Source organism: Macrotis lagotis, chromosome X (genome assembly GCF_037893015.1).
Source record: "Macrotis lagotis isolate mMagLag1 chromosome X, bilby.v1.9.chrom.fasta, whole genome shotgun sequence".
NCBI classification, from domain to species: Eukaryota; Metazoa; Chordata; class Mammalia; order Peramelemorphia; family Peramelidae; genus Macrotis; species Macrotis lagotis.
Window position 1 is genome coordinate 358,001,817 of NC_133666.1, and position 13,165 is coordinate 358,014,981.

The following is a 13,165-nucleotide window of genomic DNA, read 5'->3' on the forward strand; positions in this document are numbered from 1 at the left end:
AAGTATGTATAATATTTCTCTACCTCTGCAAGGAACAAGAGAGATTTCAGGGGCTAAACTTGGTTATTATAATTAGAGATTGTTCAATTATCTTTTTTGTTCCTTCCAGTTACATTGCTGGATTCATCATTATGCATTTTTTCTGATTCCACTTATTTCATTCTGTCTTAGTTCATATAAGTCTTCTTATGGCATAGTAATATTCCAATTTATTCACATTCAATATTTTGTTTAAATTTTCCCTTGACAAATGGATCATACATTATTTTCAGACCTTATTTACCACAAAGAAATACTCTTGTTTTATATTTTGGTCTTACTGTCTTTGAACACTTTAAAGTATTAAAAGGGACCGTATAGATCAAAAATTTTAGGAGACATTATAGTCTATATTTTTAGCACAAAGAGAAATTATTTTCCCAATGTTAAAGTAGTGCCGAATTCAAGCATAATAATGTTCCAGTATTTCTACAGTCACTCTATACAACCAGAAATATTTTTGAGTGAATATAGATAAAATGGAAATGACACTACAGAAAATAAAGATAGAAAAACATTTCTACTGACAACAGAGATGAGGTCTGTTCATTAGGTTACATAATTTTGAGGAAATAAGGAACAGGTTCTCAAAGTAGTGAAGTATTCTAGAATGTAGAAAATTTTTCATCTCAAAGGCAAAGATAACATTAATAGCTACAGACATGAATAATATATATGTGTGTATATATACATAAATATATATATTACATATATACATATATGTATATTATATATATGTAAAGACTAAATGAAAAGATGAAGGACATATTTGGTATGGATATTTGAAAAAAAAGTCAGAAATTTTTATTACCTTACATTTTCTAAAACAAATGACTGAAATTTGTATGGAGTAACCAATCCCACTGGCCTTTTTATTTATTGTCCCTAAAAAGGATTTTGCATTACAAAAAAAAAGAATTTTCTTCTCATATGCTTTTTATTGACTTTTCAGAATTATACTTCTTTTAAAATTGTTAACAGAGATCTATTTTTAATGATTCTTTCTTTATTTATATTGTAATTATATACTAGCAGGCAGGCCAAACAATGATGAATTATTTCATAATAGCAGACCATAACACAATATACTTGCATTAAGGCATATATGCATAGACAGGTTAAAAATCCAGTGTTGTCTCCTGATTCAGTGACGTGTTGAAAAGTGAATATAGGGTATACTAAGAATGACATCTTGGTTGATGTCATTTATGAATACTAACTTCAGCTAATGCTCTAGAAATTAGATTATTATTAATTTTTTTTGCAAGGCAAAGGGGTTAAGTGGCTTGCATAAGACTACACAGCTAGGTAATTATTAAGTGTCTGAGGACGGATTTGAACATAGGTACTCCTGACTCCAGGGCTAGTGCTCTATCTCCTGCACCACCTAGCTGGCCCTGAAGATTAATAATATTAAGGGAGATAATAATCATTATTAATTTTATATATCACTTTCTTTTTTATAGGCGCTGTGCTAAGTCAGTTATTGATGACTTTGAAGAGAACACTTTCAGTTGAATGATGAGTTCAGGAAGCAGAATGCAGAGAGATAAAAAGAGAATGTGGAGACACCTATTGTAAATGACCTTCTCCAGGAGTTTAAACAGGAAAAGAAAGAATAAATATATGGTGATTCCTACTTTTATGATTTCTAGGCACAATGGATGGATGAAGTGTGATTGTTTTCTTTTAAAGGAACAATGATCGTGTCAGTAGCCACTAGGGAAATAAAGATTGAAAATAAGTGAAAAGATAATAATGATGAAATGGAGCAAACTTCTGGATGATATGTGATTGAATATAATCTCTTGCACATAAAAATGGAGAATTGGATTTAAAGTGTAAAAATTAGAAAAGCATTACATTTGTTAACATTTACTCTTATAGTTACTACTATTATTACCGACGTCACAATAGAACAGCAGGAACTCCATTTAGTGTTTGAATATATCGATTGAGGAATTCCAATGTCTATATATTCAGTAACATTTTCCAGGTGTTTACTACATTCCTATTGTTCTGAAAAAGATGAATATGTTATTGCTTTAGAATTTACAATGTCCATTATGTTAGACTTCTGTTGGATTCTTCCATGCTGTTAGTCACAGCTTCCTATACACTACCCTCTGTGGAAATTTGACAAACATTCAACCAGTGAGGCAACTGAGAACAGATTCCCTACCATCTCAACCTTCTCAAAACTGATTTTAAATTAGGTTGCACTCCATGTTGCTCTCTCAACTTTCAAAGAGTCAGAAAAATCACATTTTTTTTTGTCATTTGGATGTATAATCCAAATGTCTTATGACTTTCCTGGTGCATTCTCTCATTCCTTGTTTCTCTTCTCTTCTCTCTCTCTCTCTCTCTCTCTCTCTCTCTCTCTCTCTCTCTCTCCACATACACACACACACACACACACACACACACACTCACACACAAACACAAAATACAAACACACGGAGGCTCTGTAAAGCGCTTTACATATGTTATCTCATTTGATATATAAGAAATATTCCTTTGTTGTTCCCATTTGGCAAAAGAGGAAACACAGTGAAAGAATTATGAAAAGCAGACAGTGATATAGCCTAGTACTGAGGGACTTTTAAATATATTTCTGTAGATTGCTTCATGAGAGGAAGCATTGCTTAATGAAAAGAGGTCTGGAACTGAAGTCATAATGATATGGATTCAATTTCTACTTCTTGAACATGAAGCATTATTCTGGATATTTCAGAATTTCTCAGTGCCAGAAATAGTTCTCTAAGAATATAAGTTGTAGCACAGATTTTTATCTTCATTTAAAAATCTCTGGTCCTTACAATTAATCATCATAATAATGATAGTAATAATGATGATACTGTTTTGAAATACATGGTATAGCATAAAGAAAACTTCTTCTGGAGACTCAGGAAATATAGTTTCAAGCCATGGTCCAAATACTGGCTAATTGTAGCAAATTGGACAAGTTAATTAATCAGGAGAAGCATGTTTCAAAATTAGTCAAATGCTAAAAGCTATAGATATTCATACAGTGAGACAATTATTTTGGGTTACATTATGCAAAGTTATTTTCACTTCTTATCCCTGTTGCTTTCTTCTAATAACTCTAGATAAAGTCCAATATGTATAAAAAGTATAAAATACTACAGGTAGAATGAATATTATAGATGGAAAACAACTCATTTTTAGACACAAAGAATTTATATTTGCTAGAGACTTTAAGGATCATCTATTCCAATACCATTCTCATATTCAAATTCTAGATATGTGAAGGGATTTACTAGGTCTAATACAATAACTATTGACAAAGTTTCCAACAGATGCAGAATTTCTTCAGGCATAACTATTTTTTCTACCACACTCAATTAAATAGTTCTATGCTTAAACCCAGTAATCATTCCAGATTTTCTATACAATCAGAATTTCCAAATAACAGAGTATATTTTATGAAGGTTTTCCCCAAAAGATTTATGTCTGTAAGATTATGTCATTTAATTTTGAACTCAGAAATTTAGTCTTAATTTTACCCTTTAGTTGGTAACATCATACTGAATCTTTGGTGTAGTTTCATTTTGAAATATAGATATAAAAATTTTGTATAACTCATCCTTCTGCTTAAGAGGTTAAAGAGATTTTTTCCATACTTCAAGAAGGGCCTTACTCTCAGTTATGTGATATGCTTTACTTCTGTTTAGAGTCATGTACGGGATCTTTCCTACTTCTCAAAAATTTTAGAAATGTCTAAATATTTGTTTCATTTTAAGCACAATGAGAAAGTGAATGGGAAGGACAATAGAGTTCCCAATGTTTTTTTCTTCTTGGGTTTACTAGGTAATCAAACCACTCTTATGGGGGAGGTGGTCTTAAGGCTCTCAAAATGATAATGAAGGGAGTGATGAAAGGAAAGGATATATCTCAGTAGTTATTTTATATAGAAACATAAATCTAATTATCTCCATCACTATATTGAAATAAAAATTAAAGATATAATGAGCTATTGTGGAATATTTTACCAAAGGAATTTAGAAAGAGGAAAAAAGGGTATAGAAAACACAATTTTGTAACATAAATTTTATAATTTACATATTTTAACTCTTTAAGTTCAAATTCATCTCCTAAATTGATTTTTGTTTTTTGACAAAAGAACTTTGTGCAAAGATAACACCAGTTATAAATTAAAATGCAAATTAATGTTGCATTCTTATTTATTCTACCTTCTAAAGTATTCTAAGGATGCAGATTTTATTTTGAGATAATTGTAATCCTTATTCTAGATGTCTAATATACTTTTAAAAATTAATTAATTTATTTTTCATATTACAACAATAGTTATGCTGTAAAAGTAAACATAATTCCCCCCAAAGAAGAAGAAACTCAACAAAAATAAAATTTACATTTTATTGGCTTAATAGTTGCAAATGAGAGGCAATGTATCATCAAACACAGAGTAATATTTTTGAAGTTGGGTAGACCAAAGTTCATGTCTGGTCATATATTAGTTTTTTGATTCTTGGTAAGTCACTTAACTCCTCAGGGCTCCAGGAATCTTTCTATGTATACCGATTGTGCATGAGTGGGTGGCAGATCTGACTTTGTACTGAATTCCCCAACCTTATGAAAACACAAGTAAATAACAATAATTAATCATGTCAGGGGGCAGAATGGATTGTTTTTTACTGTCTGGTATCTGATGTGCAGGTATCATTGTGACAATTCAGAAATGAAACAAATTTCTATTCTTTTGCTCCTAGGTTTTCTCCAATAGGTGTTCTCTTCCTTACCCATTCCCTTTACTTTTATCTACCTTCCTATTTTGTGAAATCTTTTGGGAATTTGCCAATGTAAAAACTCCTGTCTCCCTCATTCAATTTTGCTGATGGTAAATTGATGGCACAATCCCATGTGAGGATCTCATGTTGGGAAACCAATGTCGTGTGATTGATTGAAATCCCTTGCCCATACATTGTGAGGCACAAGGCCCTCTCCAGTCTCTTTTAGCTGCTTTGATACACAGCATAATCATGAGGATTCTAAAATTTTGGAGTAACTATGTGTCAAATTCTGGGAATTACATCTGGCACTGGAATCAATAGTTTCTTCCTGTCACCTAAGACCTACTAAAATTTCTGATTGTGAAGTTGATTTGCTGATAACAATAATCACATCCCATGTCCCCTGTCACCTTGGTGTAGTTTCAGTCAAGAAGTTTAATATCCTAAGTGAAATAGCTTTTGCATACAGCATTATCTAGTACACAAATCCTTAATCCGTAGGACATAGAAGCATAACCTTAGAACTAGAAAAGAAATTATAACCATTCCCTCATTTTAGGTATCATAATTTAGTTGGAAGGGGACAATTAGATGGTACAATGGATAGAGTGCTAGGCCTGGAATAAGGAAGATTCATCTTCCTGATTTCAAATCTGAACTCAGAAACTTCTTAGCTGTGTGACCCTGGGCAAATCATTAAACACAAATCATAAAATCCCCAAAGGGCAAGAAAAATGTGCATGCTCTTTGATTTGGCAATACCATTACTAGTTTTGTATCACCAAAAGATCATGAAAAAGGGAAAAAACATTCACTTGTTCAGCAATAGCAGCTCTTTTTTTTCTAGTGGCAAAGAATTGGAAATTGAGGGGATGCTCATCAATTGGAGAATGACAAGTGGTGGCAGATGTTATTGTTCTATTCAAAACAATAAACAGGCAAATTTCAGAAAAAAACTTGGAAAGATTTACATGAATTGATGCTTAGTGAAGCAAGCAAAATGATAACATGGCAAACCTTAACAGCAACATTGTATGAAGATCAACTATGATAGACTTGTATGTTTTCAGTTATCAAGAGAAGAACTGTGTTGGAAAATGCTATCCATTTACAGAGAAAGAACTATGAAATCTGAAAACATGCTGTCTTCACATTTTTAATTTTGTTTTTTGCTTTTCCTTCTCATTGTTTTCCCTTTTTGTTCTGATTCTTCTTTCACAGCAAGACCAATATGGGAATACGTGTAACACAATTAAACACGTGTGACCTACATCAGATTATTTGCTATTTTAAGGATGGGGGGAGATGGGAGTGGGAATGAAAACACTTTATGAAAATGAATGTTGAGAATTATCTGTACATATATATTGGAAAAATAAACTAATTAAAAAAATAAATCTTGTTTACCTCATTTCCCTCTTCTATAAAATGAGTTATAAAGGAAATGAAAAAACACTCCAGTGTTAAGTGGGTTACGACTACAGCTAGGAGAAATTTCTGCTTAGTTATTCTTTCATTTAATAATCAGATATATTTCTTCTTGCCACTTCATGGAAACAGATAGGTTGTAGATAAAGTTCAGATCGCGGTGTCAAGAAGACTAGTTTAATCCCGACTCAGAAATTACATGCTAAATATCCTTGGTCAGGTTGTTTAACTACCTACATTAACTTTATCTTCTGTAAAAAAAGAAAAGAGGATAATGCAGAACTTCCTGCATAGAGCACACATGGTGGTGTGAAGCTATGAAACTCCTGAAACTTCCCCCCAAAATAGCTTTAATTGAAGCCTCTAAACAATCCCTAAAGCAATAGAATCCACAAAAAAGGCAGAGTGAAACAAATTGTCAAATCAAGATATCATGGAGGAACTTCAGATAAGGTCTGTCTCATGTGGGTGAAAGGGGAATATAGATCAGCGTAGCTGAGGTAGCTGGTCAATCAGTGGGAGTCTTCTAGCCATAGTGTATTTCAAGTCTCAGATTAGCAAACCAGCAGTGAATGTACCAATCCCAGCTCAGAATATATAGATCTCACCCAGGTGCACTGGAGTAGCAGGTGGGACTGGTTTAGCCTCCCATAATTAAGGGAACAAAATGAGAGGACCTGAAATACCAATGTGGAAAGTCAGGAACCCAACCTCTAGTTCCAGCACAAAAGTTGTGACTATACCCTTGTGCAAGGCTCAACTTTTAAAATGAATAAAAAATCAAAAAGGAGAGTTAATCAAAGAAAACTAATGCTCTAACAGATATAAAAAATGAAATCTCAGAAGAGTAAAACAGTGACAACACATGTTTGTGTGAAGCCTCAAAGAGATTCATGAATAAGCTCAAATCTAAAAACATCTCTTGCAAGAGCTCAAAAACGTTTCAAAAACCAAAAAAGAGCAAAGGAATTAAAAACAGAAATGAGAGTCATGAAGGAGAATTATGAAAATTTGTTTGAAGAAAACACCCTTAAAAATAAAATTGGTTAAATAGAAAAAGAAATCAACTCATTCAAAAGTAAAGTTAGCCAACTGAAAAAAGGGAACACAAAATCTACTGAAGAAAATAAAACCCTAAAAATAAGCATTAGGTGACTGGAAACTAATTACCCTATGAGATACCAAGATTTCATCAAACAATAGTAAAAGGATGGAAAAAAGAAAGATGTCTCTTTGCAAAAAGAAGTAATGTGGAATATAGATCCAGGGGAGATAATTTATAAATTATTGGTCTCATTGAAAGTCAGAAGCAGAAAGAGACTGGACAATATCTTTCAGGAAATTGTGAAGGAAAACTATTAGCTAGGACAAGAAGATAAATTAGCTCTTGAGGAAATCCGTTGATCACTCCTAGAAAGAGATTCCCAAATACAACTGACAAGGAAGATTATAGTCAAATTTCAGAATGCTCAACTAAAGGAGAAAATACTACAAGCATCAAAAAGAAACTAATTAAATGTTACGGTGACATAATAAGGATTACATGGGACTTTTCATTTTCCACATTCAACTATTAGAGGATCTTGAATGCAATATTCAAGTGGGGAAAGGACTTTGGATAACAAACCATAATCAATTACCCTTCAAAAATTCAGCATATTAGCATGTTCTTTCAGGGGAAAAGAGAGGAGGTTTTCAATTAATAGAGTACTTTCAAACTCAAATGATAAAAAGACCAGAGTTAAATAGAAAAATTTCACCTTCAAATACAGGATTCAAGAGATGCATAACAAGGTAAACAGTAAAGAAAAAAATGTTAGTTAATAAAATTAAACTGTCTATAATTCTAGAGAAGATCACAATACTTGTAATACTTGAGAAATGTATTTTTATTAGGGCAATTAAAAGGAGCATATTTAGAAGATGATGTGAGGATAAATGACATTTGTATTTCTGGATAGTTGAGATAGTACACATACACAGATGATATGGGTATATAATGATTATGATAAAATGATATTTATGTCTTTTGAGAATTGTATTTCCATCAGAATAGTTGAAAATAATATATACTTTGATAGATGCATGGATACAAAACACATATAAAAATTAAAACATCAAAAAGGATTATATTAGGAGAACAAGGGTTCTCCTTAGAGGGTAAATAAAACCACATGAAGAGTCACAAAAGTTCTATTATGGTAGAGGGAAAGAAAAGAAAGTACAAATACTGAGCAAATCTTGCTCTCAACATATTTGGCTCAAAGAGGGAGTGAGAAAGATTTCCAATAGAGTTTAGAAATCTATTTAATAAAAGCTAAATCTTATTTTAACTCCAATAGAGTTTAGAAATTTATTTTAACCAAGAGTACAATGTATAGAATAACAACAACTTTGTGAGACAATTAACCTTGATGGATACGGCTCCTTTCAGCAGTTTAGAGAGTTAAAACATCCCTATTAGACAGACTAAGAGCAATGCTATCCTTATCTAGAGGAAGAAAACCAAAGTAAAACAAATCACAACACCAAAAACAAAAACAACAACAACAACGAAAACTCTTCAGAATCTGATGATCATTGCATTAACTTATTTTTAATTTATTTAAGACATTGGTTTTAAGTGACTTGCTCAAGATCACACATTTAGGTAATTGTTAAGTATCTGAGGTCAAATTTGATCTCAGGTCTTCCTGACTCCATGGTCAAGGCTCAATCCACTGTGCCACCTGGAACCCCCTACATTCACTTTTAAAAATATCTCTTATGTTTTTCTTTCCCTAATCCTGTCTTATACAAAAAATGACTAATCTATAAATGTGCTTAACACAAATGTGTATGTCTAATTTTAACCTGACTGCTCCTCATTGAAGGGAAGGGAGGATGAAAGGAAATTTTGTAACTTATAATATATATATATATATATATATATATATATATATATATATACATATATATGTATATATATACATATTAGTGGATGTTGAAAAACTTTCATAATATGTATTAGAAAAAATAAAAATAAAATATCAATTATATATATATATATATATATATATATATATATATATATATATATTCCCTATAGGGAAGTAGGGAAGTAGAGGGTAAAAGGGAAGCAGAAAGGGCATATTGATAGAGTCAGAATCAAAATATTGGTGATGAGGGATAAGAGGAAAGGAGAGAGAAATCTAAAACCTGGGAGAAGATAAAATGAAGGGAAATACAGCATTAGCAAATGTGAATGGAATGAAATCTCCCATGAAATAGAAGCAGTTACTAGAGTGGATTAAAAATCAAAATACTACGAAACACAGTTTACAAGGAACATATTTGAAGCAGAGAGCTACACACAGGGCAAAGGTAAAAGGCTGGAACAGAATATATTACGCTTTAGTTGAAATAAAAACGATGTAGGGATAGCAATCCTGATCTCAGATAAAACAAAAACAAAAAGATCTAAATAAAAGGGATTAGGAAAGAAACTAGACCTTCTTTAAAGGTATCATAGACCACGAAGTAATATCTATATTAAACATATATGCTCCCAGTGGTACAACATGCAAATTCTTAAAGACAGTGAATGAGTTCCAGGATTACACCTAAAGAAAAACAGTATTATTGGAGGACCTTAGTATTCCTCTTCAAGAATTAGATAAATCTAACCACAAAATAAACAAGAAGGAAGGGAAGAAGGTGAATAAAATTTTAGCAAAGTTAGATTTGCTGGAACCTCTGAAAAAAATTGAACAGTGATAGAATAACTTCTTCTCTGTGGCAGAAGTATTGGCCCATAAAATCCTGATAGTTAAGTGCAGAAAAAGCTGATATTTTAAATGCATCATTTTCAGGTAATTGTGCAATAAAAATGACATGTAATGATGACCCATGGAAAGATAAACAAAAAGTTGATTAGGAACTAAATAACTTAGAATGAATGTCTTAACCAACAGATAATTAATAATTAATAATCTCATCCAAGACAATGACAATGATTATACATTATACCAAACCTTGGTTGGATGCATTAAAGCAGTTATAGGGGGAAATTTTAAATTTCTCAATGCTTACATAAATAAAATTGAGAAAGAGGAGTTCAGTGAATTGATCATTCAACTAAAAAAATAGAAAAAGAACAAACAGATCTCCCAATTGAATACCAAATTAGAAATTCTATATATAAGAATAGTAATTAATAAAATTATAAGTAAGAAAACTATTGAACTTATAAATAAAACTGAGTTGGTTTTATGAAAAAAACAATAAATTACATAAACCTTGGTTTAGTTGGATTTTTAAGAAATGAAAGAAAGCCAAATTATAAGTATCAAAAGTGAAAATGCTGAACTCACCACAAATGAGGAGAATAAAGTAATAATTTGAAGCTCTTTTTGACCAACTATATGCCAACAATTTTCACAAGGCAATTAAAATGGATGAATATGTGCAAAAGCATAAATATTCAGGGAGGCTAGGTGGCATAATGGATAGAGCGCTGGAATCAGAAGTACCTGAGTTCAAATCAGGCCTCAGACATTTAATAATTACCTAGTTGTGTGGCCTTGGGCAAGTCACTTAACCCCATTTGCCTTGCAAAATCTAAAAAAAAAGTATAAATTTCCCAGATTAACAGAAAATAATATTTAAATAATCCCATTTCAAAAAAGAAGAAATTGAATAAGAATTTAATGAACTCCTTAAGAAAAAAAAGTTAAAGTCTAAATGGATTTACAAGTGAATTCTAAAAAACATTAAAAAAAACAATCAATTCCAATTCTATCTAATCTTTTGAAAAATAAATACGTGGAGGTCTACCAAAATCATTTTATGACACCAGTATGATGCTGCTACTTAAACTAGGAAGATTCAAAACAGATTATAGATCATTCTCCCTAATAAATATTGATGCAAAAATTTTCAATAAAGTAATAATTAATTATCAGTAAGGTAATACACCATGATCAGATAGGATTTATACCAGGTATGTAGAGATGGTTCAGTATTAGGAAAACAAACAGCTTAACTATGTTTATAAAATGTTAACAGAAATCACATGGTTATCACAATTGATGTTGAAAAAACTTTTTTTTATTATTTTCATTCCATAAATTAACCCATTTGTTGTTGGACTATGGGGCTACAGATAATGGGTAAGGAGAAGGTTCTACTGGTCTTTCAATTCCTTCATTCTTCTGATGGCAGATTTGACTGAGATTGCAGAGGTGGTGTATGTCCACATACCACCAGCTACTGTTTTCATACAGGATCCACAATGCCAGATACCCACAGCCCATCTCTTCATTTTGGCCTTGCCACAAAAGGAGCAGGTATAATTGGCATGCTGGCTAATCACATATTTTTCACCATTTTCCTGAGTGATACATCATAACATGTTCCATATTTACCAACAATTCTGACCTTCTTGGCACGTTTAGCCATGTCGCCAGTCACAGGGCCACAGCTCAGAGAGGTTGAAAAATATTTTGATAAAACACAGCACCCATGGGGTGGCTAAGTGGAGCAGTGGATAGAGCACCAGCCCTGGAGTCAGGAGTACTTGAGTTCAAATCTGGCCTCAGACACTTAATAATTACCTAGCTATGTGACCTTGGGCAAGCTATTTAATACCATTGCCTTGCAAAAAATGTAAAAATAATACAGCACCTATGGTCAGAGACCATAGAATGAATGCAGTTTTCCTTCAATGATAAGCAGTATTTATCTAAAGCTATTAGTAAACATTATATTTAATGGGGATAAACTAGAAGCATTCTTCAAGAGATTAGAAGTGAAATAAGGATTCCCATGATCACTACTATTATTCAATATTGTATTAGAAATGTCACTATAGCAATAAGAAACAGGAATTGAGGGAATTAGAATAGACAATGAGAAAGCATAACTCTCCTTCTTTGCAGATTATATAATGGTTTCCTAGACAACTTTAGAATATTAGTAAAAACTAATCGAAACCATTATCAACCTTAGCAAAGTAACAGGATATTAAAATAAACTCACATAAATCATCACCATTTCTATATATGACAAATAAAGCCCACAGATGAGAGGTAGAAAGAAAATTTCCTTTAACATAATTTTAGACAACAAAAAATAATTGGGAATCTGCCTTGCAACACAAACCAAGAAAATATATGAAGACAATTACAAAACAGTTTTCATACAAATAAAATCAGATCTTAGCAGTCAATTTGCTCATGGTTAAGCTGAACTAATATATTAAAAAAAGTCCAATTCTATCTAAATTATATGATTTATTCAACACCATACTAATCAAAACTGCCTGAAAACTAGAAAAAAATAGTAAAAAAAAATTATCTGGAGAATAAAAGTTCAAGAATAACAAGGTAATTTATGAAAAAAATGGTAAAGGAAGGTGTTCTAACAATCAAATCTAAAACTATTATAGTATGGTAGACAGAAAGACTGACTGGTACAAAAGAAAAAGTATTAAATGACTATTGTAATCTACTGTTTGATAAACCCAGATTCCAGCTTATGGAAGAAGAACTCACAAAAACTGCTGGGAAAAGTGAAAAATAGAATGGTAAAAACTAGACCTCGACAAACATCTCACACACTATACCAAGATAATGTCAAAATACATACAGAATTTTTACATAAAAGATGATACCATAAGCAATTGGGGGAACAAGGGGTAGACTATCAGTCAAATGTGTGGAATAAGATATTTATGGACAGAAAAGAGATAGAGAACATTATAAACTGCAAAATGGATATCAACTACATTAATTTAAAAAGTTTGAGGTTTTTTTTGGTACAAACATAATCAATTAAATCAAGATTAGAAGGAATGCAGAAGATTGGGTCTTATTTTTCATAGTGTTTCTGGTAAAGAATTCATTTCTAATGCATAGAGATAATTGAATCAATTATTTGAAAACATA

At 31.7% G+C, this 13,165-nt stretch overlaps 1 pseudogene; it reads right to left on the reverse strand.

Moving 5' to 3' along the window:
* Positions 1–11,403: 11,403 nt before the first annotated feature.
* Positions 11,404–11,678, reverse strand: LOC141499907 (large ribosomal subunit protein eL43-like; annotated as a pseudogene).
* Between the last annotated feature and the right edge of the window lie 1,487 nt (positions 11,679–13,165).